Source organism: Ictidomys tridecemlineatus, chromosome 6 (assembly GCF_052094955.1).
Source record: "Ictidomys tridecemlineatus isolate mIctTri1 chromosome 6, mIctTri1.hap1, whole genome shotgun sequence".
NCBI classification, from domain to species: domain Eukaryota; kingdom Metazoa; phylum Chordata; class Mammalia; order Rodentia; family Sciuridae; genus Ictidomys; species Ictidomys tridecemlineatus.
The window spans coordinates 199612410-199622265 of record NC_135482.1 but is presented as its reverse complement, the minus strand read 5'-3'; positions in this window follow the sequence as shown (position 1 = coordinate 199622265).

Below are 9856 nucleotides of genomic sequence, written 5' to 3'. Positions count from 1 at the left end.
TCTCTTCCTTGTATCTGTGAAGGGCTGTACAGGCAGCAGCCAGGGAGCAAGGGCGAGCCCATCAGAGGTGCGGGAAGGGCAGAGGTCAGCAGGGCTCTGGCCCAGGACGCCCCAGCATGGGTGCAGATCTTAGTGTGTGCTGGTGGAGGAGGGGACACCTCCCCCAGGTCACCGGGCAGCTCTGTGCCCATGACGGGCAGCGTGCAGGCATCTTTCCTGATCAGCACAGGCCACAGGCAGCACCCTGCTGGTGTGGAGGGACAGCTGGACAGCTGTGGACAGCTGCTTCAGGCCCCACGGAGCCTCCCCAGCCTGTCCAAGTCCAGCTTGAAACAGAGGGTGCTCAGCTCACGCGTGACTGCAGCACAGAAGAAAGCTCAAACCTGTTGGAGAAACAAAGAGCAGAGAAAGCACCGGTAAAGCCAGTGACAGGAGAGCCACAGGCTCACTGCACCAGCAGCCGCACACTTGACACTCAGGACACACACAGACCGAGGCTCAGACGAGGACGCAGGGTGTGCTGCCGGGTCGCGAGAAGAAACGGGACGCAGCGCTTCAGGAGAGCCAAGGTCTGGACTCTGCTCGAGGCTCGGATCCTTTGCTGATGCGAGTGGAACTCCAGCAAGGCCAGGGAGAGACAGAAAGGCTCTCTGGTTGGGTTGATCAGCAGAGCCAAGTGGTCACCTCTGGGCAGAGTGGCCAGAGGTGGAGGTCCTGAACAGCCAGGATGACTTTGGGGGCCGGAAGTAAGCGTGATCCTGCGCAATATCGCCATCTCTCCTTTTGCCTGCACAAGGTAAAAGGTGCCTGAGAGCATGCCCCGTCCCCCAGCTCATAAGCTGCGGATCTCAGTCCTCGCAGATGACCTTTGGTCAGGCCTGCTGCCGAGGGCGCTCTCCGAGAGGGCGCTGAGCAGGGAGGCAGCTGGGGAAGGCCCTCCTGCCCTGGCTCTAGAGCCGTGGGCACCAAGGTACACTCAACCCTGGGCGCTTGGCCAGCTCTCTGCCGGGCCCCGCCCACCCGCCAGCCTCTGCGGTGGAGATGCTTCTCCCCAGGTGGCCTGGAAGGGACAGAATGGGCGTGGGCAGTGGGCTCTGGGCTCCCAGGTCTGCTTGTGACTTGATGTTTCCTGGTTGTGGAGAGGTTTCGGGGGAATCGGGGAAGGGACACTTGGCAGAGAGCCTGCAGGCCTTCCCCTCAGTCCAGTGAAGACCCTTTAGCCTGTTCAACGCGACTGTGCAACTGTGCCCCCCCTTTTTGGGGGGTACAAGGATTGAACCCAGGGGAACTCAACCACTGAGCCACATCCCCAGCTTTTATTTTTTATCCTCCCTTTTTAATTTTTATTTTAAGATAGGGTCTTGCTAAGTTGCTGGCTTTGAACTTGTGGTCCTCCTTCCTCAGCCTCCCAAGTCCCGGGGATCACCGCTGCACACCACCTTCCCTGGCTAACTTGGACCCTTTCTGTCCACTCTAATGAAGATCCAGGGCGCCACCCACAGTAACCCAGCAGAAGACTTCTGGGCACACTTGGCCTTTTCTGCCTTAGCAGCTGAGGTCCACATGTCCACCACAGGCAGGGACCTGCAAAGAGAGTTCAGTGTGCCTCCGGCCATCAAACAGGAAGGCTCCAGTTTTTAAAGGAACAGTAATACCTACCCCATTCGGGAATGTGCTGAGACAGGTGAAGCTGATGGGACCAAACATCAGCTCTTCTTTTTCAAAATAAAGCAATTTGGCAATAAACCCTTGCTGGGCTCGGTGGCCGGTGCCTGTAATCTCAATGGCTCAGGAGGCTAAGGCAGGAGGATCCAGAGTTTAAAGCCGGCCTCAGCAAAACTGAGGCACTAAGCAACTCAGTGAGACCCTGTCTCTAAGTAAAATAGGACTGGGGATGGGGCTCAGTGGTGGGATGTCCCTGTTGTCCCTGGTACCAAAACAACATCAAAAAAAAAAAGTGCAGACTTAGTAATTCTGTTTAGGACTCATATTAATATTCCACTTTTTATTAAAATATTAAAAAACAATCTGCTTGTGTGGTACTTATTATTCAAGATAAAGACACAGATGACATGAAAGTCCATTAACAAGAGATCCTTAAAATAAACTGTGGCATGTTATTCAGCAAAATGTTATAAAGCCATTTAAAATTGTTTTTAAAACATAGTTTTCTGAAATGAAGTGTCTCACCACTTGGAGTTTAAAATCCCCTACGACGGTAGGTTACATATACACGGATATAAAGGGGAGAGTAGGATACACGCGGCGAGGGGCGGTGTCCCTGGTGGGCAGCAGTCGGCCTGCAGATCCCAAGGACCACACTTAGCTGACATGCTCAGTGGCCAAGGATCCCGGCCCCAACAGGCTCAGGCCCCCTGCCCCTTCTGGTGACTCTGCCTAAGTGACCATGCCCAGTGGGCCTCAGTTCCCGTCTCGGGGCTGGGGGCGTGGCAGGCGAGCCACCCGGAGTAGGGCGCCGCAGGTGGGTGGGCCAGGTCACCGCCCCCTCCGCACCTGCGACCCGCGGCGCCACGCCACCGCCTCTGGCTCGGGGCCAGCAGAGGGCGCTGCTGTCCCCGGAGCCCAGCCCGCGGAGCCCCGGGAGGTGCGGCTGCGCAATCCCGCACCGCGCCGCAGGTCGGCTGCTGCCCACACCGGGGCCTGGCGGTTTGCTGGAACCAGTCGGAGCCGGCAGAGGCGAGTCGGCACACACACACCGGGCGGCCACCGCCGGGCGGAAGCGCCTCCCGAGCCTTGGGGAGCAGGACCCAGAGCCCTGCAGCAGCTGCCAGCTCCGATCCCTGGCTCTGGGTCCTGTCGGCGTGTGTCGCGCCGACGTGTGCGCTGTCGCCTGGGTGGTGGACGTGGCGTGCGCCGCAGCGCTCCGCCTGGGAGTGGGACGCCGGGTGAGCCCGGTCCTGCGCAGCGCTCGCTCAGAGCTGGCTCGGTGCCTGCGGAGCCTGGGCGCGGGCCCAGCGGTGTCGCCAGCGCAGCTCGCGGCCCGGGCGTCTGGGAGCCGGTGCCTCTTTGGAACCGCCCTGCCCCGCCCCTCCGACTCGTGACACGGACGGGTGCTGTGGGTTTGCGCGTCCCGTCCCCTCCTGCTGTGAAGACCTGGACAGCAGGGGCGCTGGTCCCACCCTGGGCAGCTCGGCAGAGGGTGCACGATGGAGGCCCGGCGCCGCGGTGACGCCGTGACCCGGGGCTGCAGGCGGAGTGCGGCTGTGGACTAGCACAGTGCAGCTGTGCCCAGGGCAGCGAGGAGGCGCAGCGACGGCGGTGGCCACGAACCCTTGCGGGAGGACTTCCGTGTTGGGGAAGGCACCCATCTGAGCTGGCCTTAAAGCCGGTCTGTCACTTCTCCCCGCGCGTGGCCCTGCCAGGGAGGCTCAAGGAAAGAGCCAGAGACCATAAATCTTGCAGAGGCCAATGAAAATGCCAACCAGAGGCCAGGAGGCGAGAGCCAGTGTTCACCTCCTGAACAGAGTCTCCTGTCAGTGCGAAGTATGGGAGGTGGCCTGGCCCTGGCCAGCGGGAGGAGACGCTGCGGTGAGGTCAGCACCTCCAGGTCCTCTGTGCTCCTGCAGATGGGGAGGGGGCTGAAGAAGCAGGGAACCCACACCAGGGCTCCCCGGATCCGTCCTGGTGCCTACGGATAGGCAGGAAAGGCGGGGGTCCCTGCGTGGGACGTGCTGTTTGTGTCGCAGGAACCCCTCTGCCACAGGGGGCCACCGGACTGCCAGAGGTTAGCAGGTCACAGTCCTTTTTTAAAACTGGCAGGGGCTGGGGATGTGGCTCAAGCGGTAACGGGCTCACCTGGCATGCGCCGGCGCTGGGTTCCATCCTCAGCACCACATAAAAATAAAAAATAAAAAGACGTTGTGTCCACCGAAAGTTGAAAAATAAGTATTAAAAAAAAAACCTTGGCGAATCCTACTTTTTCTGTGGACTTCCTCTTTGTCCCTGCTGGTGCGTGTGACCGAGGCTCTTTGTGGTACTTGGATATGGCCTCGCCTGGCCCTCGTCAAACTCCATAGAGGCTTTAACTATTGTGTTTTATTGTAACGTAATTTGTATCCTGTTTTAGTCCCCTTTGTCCTTGCTCTGACCAGAATCTTGACAAGAAGAGTGAGAGGAGGAAAGGCACCTGAGGCTCAGGGTTTCAGAGGTCAGTTACTCCTCTGGGCTGCGGTGAGTGAGGCAGAGCATCCTGGGAAGGAGTGTGGCCCGGACAGGGCGGCAGCCTGGCCCCAGGAAGCAGAGCTGAGCTCAGCTCACAGTCGCAACCCGAGGCAAACCCACCTGCCTGCAGGGACCCACCAGTCCACCTTCTCACTCTGAGCCTTCCTGCCTGGTCCCGCAGGAGAGCTTTAGGGGGACTTCACATCCGAGCCGAGACACATCCCCTGCCATTCGCCCACTGAAACGCACCATTTGTGGTTCTTGGATACAAGTTGTGCCAGCCGGCACCGCTGTAGGGACAGAGGAGGCAAGGCACCGAAGACAGCAGGACACAGTGTTATTTGGCTGTGGCCAGGTTCAGAGGGCACAGCTTTTGCTGTGATCAATCAATCCCCTGAACCCCGAGTTCAGGGAGTTTCAGAGTTTTATACCCAGTGTGTAAGGGGAGGGGCTCAGAAGTTCACAGTCTGCAGCAGTTCACATAAATCAGCTTTTTCTCTCACTGTTTTGGGCAAGTTAACACTTCAAGGACCACACCTGAGAAGGGGGGAGCTTCTTCTCCCCTCTCTCTCCTCCCCCTGCCAGCTGTTACCATGGAGCCCCTTTGTAACTTATCCTAAAAATGTAGACATCTCTGTGAAGCCCAGCTCAAGGCCAGAGGCCTTGTTTGCACATTTCTACAAACTACTGTACTGGATACGTTTGTGAAAAACTAGTAAGGGGTGTCCAGCACCTGGAAGGATGGCATCTTCCCCGCCAGTGGCCAAGTAAACAGGGCGACACGAAAATAGCAAGTTTATCTACAGGGGACTCTTTTGAAGAGACTCTTGCTGACAGTCCTAAGATCAGCCATGGTGGAGATTTCTGGAGAAGCCCAGGTTAGACCCTCCTGTGGAGAAGGGGCCCCTCCAGCACCACAGCCTCTCCCAGGACCCTCCATCCTGGAGCCACACCCAGCCCACCCTGCCCCCTGGACTGCACCCTGCTCTGCCCCGCGTCTGCCTCTCTGGGTGCTGTGTTGCCCTGTCTGTACTGAGGCTTGTGTTTTTGGTTTGTTTTGTTTTTGGTGCCGGGTTTCAAACCCAGGGCTGCTTAACCTCTAAGCCCCTGCCCCTTTTTCATTCTTCAGTATGTTTATTTATTATTTGTTCTAATTAGCTCTACATGACAGTAGGATGCACTTGGACACATCCTACATAATGGAGCAGACTCCTCATTCTCTGGTTGTACATGATGTGAGATCACATTGGTCCTTGATCCCATGTGGACACAGGTGATACCGTCAGTTCACTCTGCTGTCCTTGCTACCTCCACATCCCCTCCCTCCCTCACTCTCCTCTGCCTATTCCAAAGTAACTCTATTCTTCCCTAGCCCCCCTTATTGTATTTTTTTTAAAGAGAGAGTGAGAGAGGAGAGAGAGAGAGAGAGAGAATTTTTAATATTTATTTTTTAGTTTTCGGTGGACACAACATCTTTGTTTGTATGTGGTGCTGAGGATGGAACCCGGGCCGTACGCATGCCAGGGGAGCGCACTACCGCCTGAGCCACATCCCCAGCCCCTTTCTTGGCCTTTTGGATTCATGTGTCAGATGTCGTGTTGAATTGTCCTTTGTGAAGAGCCCCTCCTCACCGAGACAAGGCTCTGCCTCCCCCCGTACCCCATGTTAGAATGACTCCACACAGACTAGACTTCAGCTCCTTTACAGCCGTTCAAAAGATTGATTTTTGTTGTAAAGATTACTGTGATCTCAAACAGTGAATATAATATGTAACTAAGTAAAGTTTCAAGATAATAAAAGGCATTTTCCTTAGTTTCCAGCTATTACACAAACGGAATGTTTTTGGTCTGTTGATTTCATTTTGTATTTTCCCTGTAAAATTTATAACTGTTGCCTATTAGAAGTATTCATTCATTAAAAAACAAAAAAACCTGGGTTAATCTGAGATAATAAGCCACCACCTACAGGATAGACAGTACACAAGGCTGACTTCCAGTACTCATACCACCGTAATAAAATGGAAGTGGGATCTGTGAAATCCTAGATATCAAGTTATGGCTTGTTACTCCCTCTTGAACATTGGTGAAACTAGCTTCCTGGGTGTTTAAAACCAAAAACAGCCAAAGTCAAGGAAGTAAAAGGGCCGAGCAAAAAACAGCCCATATTTTGGCACTTAGCCTCTAAGGTCCGCCAGGACCTGAGGAACAGAGGACCCTCTCTGGGCCCTGCGACTCCAAGCCACTGAGGGGACCTGAAGAACAGGAGGCCAACCAGTGACACTGCAAAGAGGAGGGCCACCAGAGATAGAGGTCTCCCTGGTGCTCCCAAAGGAAGCCATGTTTGATAGCCAGACCCGACCCATCCTGGCAGGTGGCTGGTGGAGGAAAGCTACGGGACGGGCAGGAGGCTTCGCACATGTCCCCAAGAGTGACCCCTGAGGAGTCTCAGCTGACTCCTAAGACTAGATAGAAACAAGGTCAGTTTTTACCAACTTGGTCTAAACAGCTGGCAGGAGAGTAGAACCTAAAAGCACCGTCCTACATGGACATTTAAAAGAAAAAAGAAGATGTTTTAAAATATAAATTAAGATGGACTGATGTCAGCCCTGCTAACAGTCAGTAAAGCTCAAGGCTATAAAGGAAGGGCTCTTGGCTGTGAGTGTCTAATAATAGTAATCACAAGAGTTACAGATTTATCCTGAGTTAATTTGAGTCTGACTTCATAGACCTACGAATCTTTCTAACCTCTTTCACATTGAATTTGATCTGTTTTTCACTGATAAGATTATGAGTTACTGTACTTGTGTTTTTTAAAGACTGGCTGAAATACAAATTGTTTGTGCTGATTGCTGACAAAAAAGTATGGCTTTGCTGTCTTTATTGTTGTCTTAGCATGACCCCTGCCCTACATGTGCCTTGTCCCGTCGCCTGCCATCTGCCACTTTGGACTTCAGGCAGGTCTGCTCTGATGCTGAATACCCTTAACGATCCATGACTTACCTGATAGAGAACAAGGGTCTTGGGTCACTTCCCCCAACTTCACCCCCTTTTAGCAGGAAGTTGTAGCCCACTTTCCATAGAAATGGAATGTAGAAGTTGACGGTGGGGAATTGTAACAGGGTTCACTTGATGCTTTGACTATATCCCTTGTGGCTTTGAAACTTACACTTTTTTCTTTTTCCAAATCTTCTCTTCCCTAAACTTCTCCTCCCCATCTTGTTTTCCCTGAACTTCTCCTTCCTGATCTCTCCTCCCTAATCTCATTTTTTCTGAATCACCTGTATAAAAGCCCTTGTTCATGCAGATGGACAGAATCATAGCCTTTGGGACAGAATCATACCCCCCTGTCCCCCAAGCATGAAGGCCAGAGTTGGGCTGGGAAGCAGAGGGAGTTGGGAGGAGAGGTAAGTCAGGAGGAGTCAGACCAGGAGCAGGGAGGGCATCTTACTTTTTCTCCTTTGGTAGCAAAGCAATAAACCTTCTTTTTCATTTTTCTCAAAATCACGTCCTTCTTATTGAATTGGCAAGGGGACAAGGACTGAGTTTTCAGCAACAGTGATGCCCAAGTCTGCTGACTGAGCGAACAGAGATTGCTTGGAGCTTTGTGCTCTTGCATTTGAACACAGTTCTGACCTGTTCCAACCCTGCATATAGGCATGAGGATAGAAAGTCCCATGGTCATAAGGAGGCTGATTCACAGTGGGTAGGGAGCGGGAGCATGGGAGGAATAGAGGACTCTAGACAGGGCAGAGGGGTGGGAGGGGAGGGAGGGGGCAGGGGTTAGAAATGATGGTGGAATGTGATGATCATCATTATCCAAAGTACAGGTATGAAGACACGAATGGTGTGAATATACTTTGTATAAACCAGAGATATGAAAAATTGTGCTCTATATGTGTAATAAGAATTGTAATGCATTCTGCTGTCATATAAAAATAAAAAAGGGAAATGCTAAAATATATACATATATATATTTCTTGATTGAGTTATGATTTAAAAAAAAGAAAAAAGAAAGTCCCATGGACCATTTTCAAAATACAGTATCTAGCCCTAAATGTGACATCACTGGGGATGTAAAAAAAAAAAAAAAAAGACAAAGGGGTGGTAAAGAAATGGCTGCCAGCCCTTAACTCCTTGGCGGGACAGATCCCATCCCTCCCTCCTCATGTCTCTAGTTGGTTCTTTGGGTTAGGCCTGTGGCGGGGCCAGGATCCCAGGGCAGGCTCTGCGGCTACCTGTGTGGTTCAGGGTGATGAGGGTCAGTAGGTCTGCCTGATGCTGACTCTGTCCTTCCACAAAGTGCTGCTTGTTCTCAGGTCTGGGATGCCCTTGGGGGCTTGCCTGAGGAGAGGGCCCCAGAGTCAGAGTTCACTCGCCGAGACCTCCTGCAGGCGGGGTGACCAGAGTGTCTGCTGACAGCAGCTGCCCTGAGGCTTTTTTTCTTTAATATTTTTAAGTTGTAGATGGACAGAATACCTTTATTTTGTTTTTTATGTGGTGCTGGGGACTAAACCTAGTCCCTCACGTCAAGCGCTCTAGCACTGAGCCACAGCCCGGGCCCATGCCCTGAGGCTTCAGTGCCACAGTGAGCTGCACAGTGGCCCCTGAAGCCCGGGGACGGACTGCTGGGACCCTTGTCCTGCTGACCCTGGCTGGCCACGCAGCAAGGCGCCAGGCTCTCACCAGGCTGAGAGGTGGGAGGAGGAAGGCTCCTCAGGGCACGGTGGGCTCCTGTCTCCTGGTCCACAGGGGAGTGGGAGGGGACCTCCAGCTCTCCCTGCTGTGGCTGCTGGCCACCCTCAGGCCTTGGGCGGGGCCTAGTATCTTTCCTCCCCACTCTTCCTGGAGGGCAGCTGCTCTTATCTGACTCCCTGGGGACAGTGGACTTGCACTGGTCACATCTGGGCCTGAACTCCGTGGAGGGTAGGCCCTCACCCTCTGGTTTAAGTGCCAGGCGTCCTGGGGCCTGATTCCCAGCCGGTGTGGGAGCCATGGGCCAGGGCTGCTCTCCAAGGGCACAGAGGGATCCTGTGGGACTCCCAACACCCTCAGCAAGGGGCAGGAATTACAAAAGATGGGCCCCAGGGGCACCCTGACCTGCAGAGCAGTGGCCCTAGGGGTGCCCTGACCTGCAGAGCGGCCTCAGGGGTGCCCTGACCTGCAGCCAGAATGGAGCTGCCCCCCCCAGCCCGCCCCTCCAAGCAGGAAGGCCAGACTTGGGCTGGGAACCCGAGGGAGGAGGGAGGAGAAGTGAGGCAGGAGGTGTCAGACCAGGAGCAGGGAGGGCATCTTACTTTTGCTTGGGCGGGCTACAGACCCAAGTGTGGCTTGGGAGGAAGGAAAGTGATGTACCTAGCCTGGTTCTCTCACGAGATCAGAAGCCAGCCTGTCACAAGTGATGAAGGATTCATTTCTGTTTTCTGTAAAAATATCAGGATGTCTGTATGGCCTGGCCATTAGTTGATGTTGTAAAGCTGATTGGAATGCCTGCCCGTGCCCTGAACTCACCCAGGTCCGGTTTTCCCTGACCATATAACAACCCTTTCCTAAACCTTAGTGACGCCTCATAAATTCTGGCCTTCCCTGGCCGGATAACGACCCTCTCTGAGTCTCTAAAATCTCCATAAATTCTGATGCCGAGGCCAGCAAAAATGTAAGCTTGTGTTATGCTCCTC